We start from the raw sequence: 12,419 nt of genomic DNA on the forward strand, positions 1-12,419 counted from the left end.
AACTTTGGATTTACAGTACTTTAAGGGACATTTAAACATATGACCTCCTGACATGTGGCTGTCTCCCTTGTGCCTTCTGGCTCATGAGAAAGGCCACGTGTCATTGCCCTGCAATCCTTGAAAGGAGGATGTCAATGAACAGGGCCCTGTGAATATCCCTGGGACAGCGCTCTGATCAGTACCATCACTGGAGACCTGCTTCTGAACTGAAAATGGAAGTGAGGACCACTGTTGCTGTTTGCACACACACCATGTATGTAGTTCTACAGGAGGCTCAATATACATGCATACACAAAAGTGAACACTACAGTCCTAAGTAGTGATGGCTCATGTGTCAGCTTGCTGAAGCAGGGTGATCTCTGTTGCAGGAGGGAGGGAGGGTAGCAGACCACCCAGTGCCCCTTGCAACAGAGAATCCATAGCTGATACCATGAAGCACTGTGCAGATTGAAACAAGATACAGTATTTTCAATAGGAACAAATTAGGAAGGGTGCTTGAATTTCCAGGAAGGTGAGGGGTAAGGATGGACCTCTCAATTTGATATGCATTTTTCCCTGACATACATATTTTTGCAAGCAACTTCCCAATACTGAATATATTTGTTTATTTTGTGTGTGTGTGTGTGTTTGCTAATGTACATGTTTATTCGCATTTTCTCCTCCTCTCAGCATTTCTCTAAGCAACGCTATTTTGTTGGCAAACAGCACTGCAAAATTCATAAAAGTGCAAATTTCAAGGGATGGCTCTGTTTTGGTTTACATACTGTTTGGGGGAGTGTGAATTAGGTGGATTGGCCTTCGAACACAAACTTCTTCTTTTCTTGAAGACTTTTGTTGACATTTTTTCATAAGAAAAGTTTTACAGACTTGCATAAAGGCATAATACAGTAGTAATACCAGTGGTTAAACATAAGGGGATGGGGGACAGCAAGGAAGCAGGAAAATTACGGAATGTGCCATGCAAGCTTAATACAGCAATTGTTAATAAAATATGCAAAGGAAGGGAAGAAAGGTAGTTTAATTTTCTATAAAGACCTCTCCATATGTTTACCTGGGAAACTGGGGATTTAGTGGGCTTTGGCTCTGAGCTAACATAGGAAAAGAATTTATGCCATGCTGAATAACAGTGATCTATTCTTGTCTAACCTCTAAGGATTCTCCTGTGATGCATTAAGTGTCCCAAAGCAAACTTAACTGAATTTATCCCCCACCCTTCATGAGGGTCAAGACCTTTGGCAAATGTGGACTCAGGCTGCAAAGCACCAGGGGGGGATGCGAATGAAACATGAGTCACAGCCATGATGACTTTCATGGTGACTGTTGTTTCAATTGAAATTAGCTGCATTCTTGGTGGGGGGAAGGTTCTAATTTTGCTAAGTGAGTGTCTCAGAAGCAGTGTGGTCCAGTGGTTAGTTTGTCAGACTATTCCCTGGGAAGCCAGGGTTCAAATCCCCACCCAGCTATGAAGTTCACTTCGGCTGGTCGTTGTCCTTCAGCCTAACCTACCTTACAGGGCTGTTGGGAGGATAAAATGTGGCCATTGGAGAACCATGTGTGCCATTTTGAGTTCTCTGGAGAAATATAACCAATAATATTGAAGGACAGGCACCTCCCCACTCACGCACAATCAGCATGTGTGTGACCGCTGACCCGTGTGCTGTTTTTGGCGCCAAAAGGGGGCAGAATGGGATGGGGGCAGAGCAGGGGGTGGGACGGGGTTGAACAGACTTGTGTACATCCCTCTGATTCCCCTGTACATTCATTTTCAGTTGCTTCTGGAACACTCCGTAGCTTCAACCATTCAAATGTAGAGCAATCCCAAGGAAGTCAAGGATGTGTGATAAAGTAGCTTTCTAAGCTCCGCCAGCTTTGTGATAGCCAAGTGAGGAGGTGGCAGGAATAGATTTCCCCCTTTCCCCCTGTACCATTGAACATATATATATATATATATAGAGAGAGAGAGAGAGAGAGAGAGAGAGAGAGAGGGAGGGAGGGGAGAGAGAGAGAGAGAGAGAGAGAGAGAGAGAGAGAGAGAGAGAGAGAGAGAGAGAGAGAGAGAGAGAGAGTGCTTTCAGTGGGAGGAGAAATATTCCAGATTTGCTACTGGTGTAGTTCATCTCCCTTATCTGTGGTATGCTGTGATTGAATTGGGAAGGGGGGGTTGGATCCTACAGATCCAAAGTCCCTCCCCTGTGTGCCTCTGGCACACACCTTCTCAAGGGCCTCATTTTGTTGCATTTTCATTTGAAAGACTTGTGTCCCACTCTTCAGTGTACAGCCATTTGATGGGAACCACTGGAGTGGAGAGTTGTGCTCAGTTCCTGCTTGTGGATTTCCCATACACATCTGTGATAACAGAGGGGCTACTGGTCTATCCAAGCAGGGCTGTCCTTACGTTCTCGTGAGCCCAGGGCAGTTCCAGCAATAAGACACATAAAACAATCGACAACATTAAAACACAATAAGCAACTCGGTGCAATTAGATAAAACCTCTGCCATCTGTCCGCCAATTCCTTCACATGCAAAGGCCTGAAGGGAAAGGCAGGTCTTTAGCTGGCACCTAAAGATGGATAGCATTGCTTAGATCCGGCATAGATGTCAAATGAATACAAAACACCTGCTGGTGTTTTATTTCATTACAGGGGGAAAACCCAGCATATGTAAACAAAACTGGTGACTGTGCTGTGCGCGCCGTTCAATAATCATGCGCATAATTTGGTTTTGAGGACTTCAGTATCATCCCCGTAACTTGAATGAAAAGTACTGCCGAGTGCCAGTAAGCACATCCTAAAATGGAATCTCCCATAAAGCAGAGCTGCTTTGTAACTCTGGTGTGTGTGTGTTTTTTCCCGTTTCAATAAACCAAGTGCTGGTTGTTCCATAATCGCAAAACACACAGGTAATGAAAACAGTTTCAGCCTCGGTCCTTTTGCTTGCTTTTTCTCCACCACCCCCCTTCCACCCCCCATCTGTCCTGCTCTTCCTCCCATCTGTTTCTTTAACTCATTCTGCTGGAATCCTGTTTCGTGAAATGGAATCTAAATTCCCTGTATCAGTCCCCTACGTACGCATGCATGCACGCATGCATGCATGGAGAAGCCTTCTGAAGAATAAGCACCGTCCTCACATTCGGTGGCCATTTCTCAAGCCTGATTATTTCATGGACAAGCAGTCTTTTTAAAAAAACGGCAACAGGGCAGGATAGGTTTAAGTATGAACAAAATGTGCTCTGATTCCAGATGAATCTGGTGAAAAGAGGAGAAAGAAGAACCCCGGGTCATCCTTTAATCAGCTGTTGGCAATGTTTTCGGGACCTTTGGGCAAACTCCGCTTGATGATGCCAAGGATATGGTAAGTGCTTTGCCACTTAACTCATTTATCTGCGGGTCTTAAATTCTGTACAGCAAGCTACTTGGTTGCATGCATTCTTTCACAAGTTTGGGGTTTGTTTGTTTGTGTTTTGCTGAATGTAAAACAATTGGATTACATCTTTGATTGTGCTTAATGGCTTGTGTGTCTTATATAATCACGTGTGATAGTGTTGGGTTCCCCCCGCCCCGCCCCGTCTACATTGTTGTGATCTTGGGAATACTCAGTATAGCTATGCAATTGATGTGTTCATCCTGCATGTGAATTTGTCTAGGTGAATGCTTCAAGTTGGGGGGAAAGAGGGAACGAACTTTCATAAAAAGTCTAGAAGCTGACGTGACTCATTGGGCATGATCTAGCCAAAGTGAAGCACTTTCGAATCCCATTGATTTAAGTGTATGGCCAATTCTCCCTGGAACTTATAAAAGCACTTAACTTTGGCATGAATATGCCATGAGAAATTAATCGTAAGCTTTTTGGGTTATTCTCCCAGTTGTGTATATTTCCACAATATAAATGTGATGTGTTTAGATCAAAATGTAGTCTTTTTTAATTGGTAGCATACTCTCCATCACGAGGCGCTTTATTAAGAAACATTATTTAATCAGTGAAATCCTAGAGTGTGGCATCTCATTTAGCCAGTTATTTAAAGTGTGTGTTAATTCTTTGGAAACCGAAGTTTCGCTTAGAATGTCCTTGAAATTAGACGTCCGTCTCCTTTGATTTACTAGGACTTGACTCAACCATATTCTCTCTTATGCATTGTGTTTAAGAGCCTCATGCGGCCACCACAAAGATACAATTACCATTCCTGTCTACAATTAGGTATTTTACAGTGCTAGAGCAAACAGGATCAAATTATAATTTATTCCTAATTATTACCAAGCTATTTTCCAAAATGTGATGGCATTAATTAATTTAGCACACAGCTGGGGTTATCCTCACAGTCCTTCCCTTTTTCAACTGATTATTTCTGCCACAGTAAAATGAGACACAAAATCAAACACTTCTGCAGTGCATTCTCTTCTGTGATTCTTGTCAATTGAAAGTAATGAATCGCCTCCCCCTTTGACACACAAATAAGCTTTTATGCTGTAAGAAGAGTTACAAATATGCAGTGAGTTTAACTTAGACATCAAAGCACTTTCCCAAGATGAAAATGGGACCTGGGGGGGGGAGTTGCAGTAATACCATTAAATATAGTAATAGTTCCATCAGGAGATTAATGTTAGTGACATGGACGACTTTTAAAAGGTATGGATAGTGCTTTTGAAGATCTTTACGTCTGCATTTCAATAGGTACAACCCATTTATCCATTTTATAACAAAAGCCTGAACTACTTAAAAATGAAAGTCAACGTTGAAAGGCTTATATTAATCATCCCTCCTAATCTCAAGATGTAAAGCAACAATTAAGTTGCATTAAAGCCAATGAAAGTTTTAATACTGATCTCGGTAGGCAAGTGAATAGGGTGAGTATCTCAAAAAAATTGCACACACATAGGCGTCTATCCAACACAGTGGTAGGAAATGTCAGATCAACCCATGGATTTACATTTGTGCAACAGGACATGTCCCCATATGCACCCCAAATTATGTCCCCCTCCCAACCCTCTGGAGCAGATTTTGAGAGGATATAATGTACCCACAGCAGAGGAGGAGGAGGAGGAAATTCTCATTGGGCAAGTATAAATCCTTGCACTGATAGGACAGTTACTTGCTGCCTTGGATGCAAGCCCAAGCTCCCAATGTAAACCGAACAATTTGCTTCCATGATGCTATGCGAAGGTCACCAACATGATGCCCGCAGGTGTGCTCATGAAGCCCGACACTGCTGTGCAGATCTTGTTTTTTGCTAATAAAGAGTTTACTCCAACTTACTTGGTGTAATTTGCTGCTGGCTCGCTCCTGTCACCTGCATACAACCTGTCCATTGCAGCTATTTAAAATGACCTGTGCATGCCTGTCTCCAGCCTTTACTATCTGCTATGAAAATGGCCTTAGGCCCAATTGCTCCAGTAGCTCCACCGTTCTCAGCAGAATGAAGCCCGCAGTGTAACAGCGCTTTGGTCATGTATTAGCATGCATTTTGTTCAGCGGCATACTGTGGATTTCTTGACAAGACTAAAACAGGAATGGCAATGAAAGTATTATGCGATGAGATAAAGTTACTACAAAGTAGCAGTATCGTATCAGTTTCACGTGGGGGAATGTTTTGTGTAAATGTGCCCTCCTGTGTTGAGCGCTGGTATTTATCACACCATGGCAAGCTACTGAAACAAAGGCCTCTCTTTGATGTGGAAGATAGTAGCTCTTGCCATGGGACAAATGCGTTCAAACAAAATATTGGCCACACCGAACTGACACAGTCAATTCAACTTGTGGTATTATGGATATTTTGCGGATATTTTGTTCATGTGGCAAGAGTGAGGGCTTACAACGCTAAGGCATCATATGGTACCTTGTGGCCCAGTGGAGATAAAGGCAGAGTATAATTAAATAGTATATGGATCATGATCAGATCTTCCTGTGTTCAGCTATGAGGCTACGATTTCTGTGGCTTTTGCTTCTTCTTTTAATGGGAAGGCAAGTTACAATAAATGAACATGAAGGAGAGGGATTGTAGCTCAGAGGCAGAGAGTCTGCTTTGCATGTAGAAGGTATTGAGTTCAATCCCTGGCATCTCTTGTTGGGGTTGAGAATGTCCTCTGCCTGAGGATCTACAAGTCAGTGTAGATAATAATGAGCTAGGTGGAGCAATGGTCAGATTCGAGATAAGGCAGCTTCCTACGTGTTCCCATGATATTTCTAACTTGGGTGCATTCTTGCTGCTAAAGAAACCATGAGAATGAACTTTGTGAGAGAGCATTGTAGAGTTTCACTGGAATTTTTATTCGAATCTTGCCAAGTACTTGATACGTTGCCAAGTAAACATAGTGGTGCCAGCGGTCGCGCTTGGGCTCTCCGCTTTTCGTTTGGCACAGAAGTGCTGAGCACCCTCCGTGGCCAAAGACAGTCACTCCCCTTGCCTGTGCTATCGCATAGCTTCTGCTGAGTTAACTATGGAGTGAAACCGCAGAAGGAGTCCTCGCAAATGCATCTCTGAGCACCGGGGAAGGGGGTGTAAAGGAGGGGGTAGCAACAGTTTCAGCGGCTTTTGAAGATAGACAGTTTGCAAAAACAGGAAGTATGCAGTAAAATGTGCAATGGAAGGGGGGAAAGAGTGAAGAAGACTCGGAATGCTAGAAGCATAAGGGTACAAAGCAGTTGAGAAGACTTGTAAAGAACTGGCTGATTTCTGTTGGATGGGAGCAAAAGTCCCACAAAGTCCTCAGCAGGAAGAAAGTTGTTCACTGTTGATTTGATTCCCAGGAGGTGGGGGAGATGTACCAGAGCAGTTCTCTTTGCCTCCCTTTCAGATACTTAGCATATTCCTTCCTCTCTTTTTTATCAGAGGCTACAGAGGGAATCGATGCTTGTGTTGCCTGTGCAATCAAGTTTGCTTTGAATTTGACTTTCATACAAAATCAAACGTCTTCTTCGAGAAGTGCGTGCAAAATAAATGCCGAGCCGATGGCTTAACAGTCAAGTAAATTTAGAAAAGAATAAAGCACTGTTGGTTTAAATATAGACGAGGGACTGTGACAGGCAGATGTTTATTAGGTCTGGGATTACAATGGTCTCTTCATACTTAGAGACCACGATCCTTCTGCACATTTTCCAAATCACAAAAGCAGGAATTTTCAGCTGCCACATTTTGTGTTGCATACCTCTGTTTGTAAGCAGGGCTGTTTTTTTCAGCCGGAACTCAGTTCTGGATCCACTCAGGTGGGCACTTTTACCTTTATAAGCGAACAAGGGAGGCATTCATGGTGAGTTCCAGCACCTCTTTTTCTCAAAAAAATGGTTAGTAACCACTGTTAAGAGTAATGTTCCTCTGTTACACCACTGCCAGTTATTCTTAACACAGAAGAGGAATCTGGTGGTAGCAGATTTATTCATTTAATTATTTATTCATTTAATTATTTATACCCCACCTTTCCTCCAAGGACCTTAGAATGGTCTATGGCTCTCTCCGTCATCACTGTCCTGTCAGGTAGGTGATCTTGAGCATTGGTGACAGGCCCGAGGTTACCATGTGAACTTCATGGACGGGAGGGGATTTGGACCCAGGTCACAATACAACCCTCTAACCACTGCCCTGCACTGGAAGATCTCCTGCACATACCCACCAACAGAAGTGGTTTGCCAGTGTGTGGATTTGAAAGCAAATGCTGCAACCATGTATTTATTACAATGGAAATAAGAAGCAGTTGCCAACATTTGACAAACACAATCCTCCCACTATATGAATGGGAGAACTCCAGGTTAAGGTCCTCTTGGCTTTAATGTGCCCTGCTTGGTCATGGTCTTCAAGGTACCTTTATGACAAGACTGCTGCCTAACATTGCAACAGGCCCTACTGAAGTCCAACTTTGATGCAGGTGAATGCAAAAGGGGCCTTCCACTTTATGAAACAAACAAATACCTGGATGAGAAGGAAGGCAGGGATTTACAGCCCCTCCAAGTGTTTTTCCGGGGAAAGTTCTGGATTTACAGAAGCCATCCTGGTTTCTTATTTGATCATAGAATGTCCCGCTTTTTCTTAGGATTTCCCTATTTCCATCAGATAAATGTTGGAGTCTATGATGTTATGCGACCCTCGAGTCAAAGAAATAAGTAAACATACAACCTCTAGAACATATCTGAAGGGAAGTTTTTTTAGTGTTTAATGTTTTATTATGTTTTTATATATGTTGGAAGCCGCCCAGAGTGGCTGGGGCAATCCAGTCAAATGGGCAGGGTATAAAAGGATGGTGATGATGATAGAATAGGACGTCTTTGCTCGTTCAATGTTGCCGTATGGGCATCCTTGCCCTCCTCCTGGCTGTTAAAGCCATGTTACTCCCTAGTAAGCATAATTAGGACTGTGGCCTCAGTTCTGTAGGCAAAATCTCCACTGATTTCCAACAGATTTAACACTTCGGCATGACTTGTACAGATCTTCTCTCTTGTGCTTTTTTTTGCTCCTGTTGATGAGCATTGATTTAGTGCTCGTGAATTCCCATTAATTTTCCTATCCTGATTTATTAGCAACATTTCAAGAGAGCTTTGTTTACCACGTTCAGAATTGTTAGATTTAAATAACAACAACTCCAAAAGGCTTCGGGTCTTGATTTTCATCAGATCACGTTTGTTAACCTTTGCACAGAATTAGAACGAGGGGTATAATTGAAAGTACGAAATGAGTGTAGTGGCTTGGAAAATGCAGTTTCGTTGCCATATGATATGTTTACCTGAAGGGTACAGTGCTCTACATTCAGTCACTGAGATGCTAAAACCATCCAACCATATGTTCTCCCATCATTCTTAACAGGAAAACACTTTAAAGCTTTAACCCAGCAATGGTTGCAAACAACTAGTTGCTCATCGCAGCAACCATTGGTCCCAAGTGGTGCTATACATTTCCATCCATATGACAATATACATCTAGGCCACACTGACACCATACATTTAATTACTATCACCCCAATTTACACAGTCATGGCTGCCCTCAAAGAATTCTGGGAGCTGTAGTTTGTTAAGGGTGTCAAGAGTTGTTAAGGCACCCAGAGTGGCTGGGGAAACCCAGGCAGATGGGCAGGGTATAAAGAATAAATTATTATTATTATTATTATTATTATTATTATTATTAAGAGCCCCCTGTCCGTCCCCCAGCCCAATGTGGTTTAACTATCAATCCCTCTTCATGGGGAGCTCTGGGAATTGTACCTAGGTCAGGCATCCCCAAACTTCGGCCCTCCAGATGTTTTGGACTACAATTCCCATCTTCCCCGACCACTGGTCCTGTTAGCTAGGGATCATGGGAGTTGTAGGCCAAAACATCTGGAGGGCCACAGTTTGGGGATGCCTGACCTAGGTGAAGTGAACGGGAGCCTCCTAACAAACTACAGCTCCCAGAATTCCTTGGGGGAAGCCATTCCTGTTTAAAGTAGTACCATCAGTCTTTAAATGTATGATGTGAATGTAACTCCAGTCAGGACCACATGGCATTGCCCTGCGGATGAGGACGGCACATGCAGATGTTTGTGTGCATCTGTATCAGTTATATGTTAGCCCTTCCATTAGACAGAGTGAAATGTCTACCTCCATCAGCGAAGTTTTGGTGGTATGAAAGGACAACCATTTATTTAAAGCAGTGTATTATTTTAACTGACAGGGAGTCTAGAGAAATGCTTGTGGAATATTCTGCCCTAGGTACCAAAATACCTCACCTGCCTTGGGTACATCTTGATTTATTTTGGGGGGAAAGGGGGTGGGATTTGCTGTTCCATCTCAGGGAGCAAAAGGCCTTGCTGACGGCTGTGTTGACATTTCTTCTTTCTCGGAGCAATGCTATTTCTTTGGTGCTCCCCAACAGAATAGACTTGGAGCTAGCACTCAACCAGGTCTAAGCTCTGAAGCCAGTTTTAAATGTCACTTCTCGTGTGAGGGATCCTTATTTATGGTAGGGTGGATCTAATGTGGCCAGTAGTTTTAAGGTCTGTGGGATTTATTCAAGTTTACAGTGTGTTGAAAACCAGGTTGACTTTTGCTTTTCCCATAAACCGAAACAAGAAAGTGATCATGTGTCCTACAGGCTTCAGTCAGCATAGTAAAACCAGAAATTCAGCAAAAAAAATTCCATAAACATTAAAATGGTTACAGGTAGGTAGCCGTGTTGGTCTGAGTCGAAGCAAAATAAAAAAATTCCTTCAGTAGCACCTTAAAGACCAACTAAGTTTATATTTTGGTATGAGCTTTCGTGTGCATGTGTATCTGAAGAAGTGTGCATGCACACGAAAGCTCATACCAAAATATAAACTTAGTTGGTCTTTAAGGTGCTACTGAAGGAATTTTTTTATTTTGCATTAAAATGGTGGAATTTAACAATCAGTATACTAATTCAATAGATTTAAAATATGTATCCAAGGAAGTATAAACTCCACTAAAGGTTTTTTTAAAAAAAATAGAAGAATTTGACTGTGAGCTGTGTCTGATTATGACTGTTTGTGGAGCCGTGTAGTCTTTTGCTTTGACTTATGGCTGTTGCACAAAATCTAGCTACATTTCTGGTGACATAGGGGTTCCAGTCGGACAAGAGGTAACTTAAAAAGTATTCCTCTGTCCTCCCTGGTACTTTTCGTACAAGCGGGATTATGAGGGAGGCTCTGATACCTGAATAAAATCTGCAGTGGGAAAAGAACAAGGCCCACGGTTTCAGTTTGACCTCTCTTCCATGAGCATTTCTCAGGCATCCCCAAACTGCGGCCCTCCAGATGTTTTGGCCTACAACTCCCATGATCCCTAGCTAACAGGACCAGTGGTCAGGGGTGATGGGAATTGTAGTCCAAAACATCTGGAGGGCCAAAGTTTGGGGGTGCCTGGCATATCCGCTCGCCGTGGGGAATCTTTCTGAATCTGCCTTCCAATAGCACAGATGGCAAGACGATAAATTTGGCTTGTGTAGGTGCCTTTCTAAATGTGGGGGTGGTCAAGTTTGGTTTCAAAGATGAATAATCCTGAGAAGGGAGAGGTGGAGCCTAGAAGTTGCAGACCAAACAAGAACCCAAGTTTCCTGCTACACTAGGATGAGATGTGCTTTGTAAAAAAAATGTTTACATTATGGCAATTATTTCTAAATTTGTGTAAATATTCTATGCATATAAATTGCCATATGCATATACAGTGGTACCTCGACTTACGAATTTAATGCGTTCCGAATGCACATTCGTAAATCGGAAAAATTCGTAAGTCGAATCCCATAGGAATGCATTGGGAGAAAAAATTCGTAAGTCGAAGCAACCCTATCTAAAAATTCGTAAGTAGAAAAAATCCTATCTACACCACATCCAAGATGGCGGACGGAGCTCCATTCGTAAGTAGAAACATTTGTGAGTCATTCGTAAGTCGAAGTACCACTGTACTTTATACCACATACCTTATTTGCCCTCTTTTATAGTGATACATTTCCTCTTTGCTTGGGATGAACTTGTTTGGAAATTTCCAAACCACACTCAGAAGTAGCTCCCATTATTGTTGAATGAGTTAAAGATGAATTAAGTTCATTTGGGGGGGGGGGTTGAACTCGAACTAAACTAGAAAAAAACTAGTTGATTTTGTGAAAGGATGGAGTTGAACTGGAACTGGTTCCTTTTTAAAATGTACTTTCCAAGCACTGGTCCAAAGTATATATATTGGATACTTGTCTGTCCTTGACATGGGCTGTTTTGGAACAGCTGCAATATCAAAGATCAAAATCAACATGCCAAAGGAAACCTTAAAGTATCGGCCAAGAAAAGGTACCTGAACAAATAAATAAGTAAATTTAAATTATTAAAGGAAGCTTTGGAGGGAATCAAAGAAAGCAATCAAAATGAGCAAGCAGCATTGTAAAAGATTTATATTCCATCCAACATTAAGCAACACCTTGTTTCAGTAGGAGGCTTTCCTCTAAAAATAGGATTTTTAGAAAGGAAAGAAAGATTCCTACTATTGCTTAGCTTCCTTGCTTTTTACTATATGTGGGGCTTAGGCATAAGAAGGATTTTGCTAAATTAAGGCTGCGCTGATAAGATCCTAGAGGCAAAATTTCTTTTCTTCTGCACAAACCGATCTTTTTTTCCTTTCCTTCTTTTCTTTTTTTAAAAAAGCTTACTTCACAGCACAAATAACGACTTTTATTTCTAAATCTGTTTCTATAATTTCATCCCAGAGGTTGTATAAGCTTGGAGCTTTATCTGGTGTGCACTTCATTCTTGCCTGATAGTCGGTCACGAGCCTTCCCTGTGGATAATGCTCCTATTTTCATTCAAAAAGCAAACTTGGGTTTAAACATAAATTAAAATACAGTTTCCAATTGTCCACAGACAAATAACAACAAATACAGGCTTCCAGGATGTAAGGAGATCTCTACTTGGCCTCACAAGCAGAGAGAGAGAGAGCAGATAAACAAATAATAAAGCCTTGTT

General features: G+C 42.1%; 1 protein-coding gene across 1 annotated transcript in view; it reads left to right on the forward strand.

The window, feature by feature from the left end:
- Window positions 1-12,419, forward strand: part of B3GALT1 (beta-1,3-galactosyltransferase 1) — a 332,633-nt gene that overhangs the window by 228,184 nt on the left and 92,030 nt on the right. Inside the window, exon 4 of the mRNA XM_035133074.2 lies at window positions 3,240-3,351. The gene's annotated coding sequence lies outside the window, so the exon portion shown is untranslated. The remainder of the gene's footprint in view (window positions 1-3,239; window positions 3,352-12,419) is intronic.

Source organism: Zootoca vivipara, chromosome 1 (assembly GCF_963506605.1).
Source record: "Zootoca vivipara chromosome 1, rZooViv1.1, whole genome shotgun sequence".
NCBI classification, from domain to species: domain Eukaryota; kingdom Metazoa; phylum Chordata; class Lepidosauria; order Squamata; family Lacertidae; genus Zootoca; species Zootoca vivipara.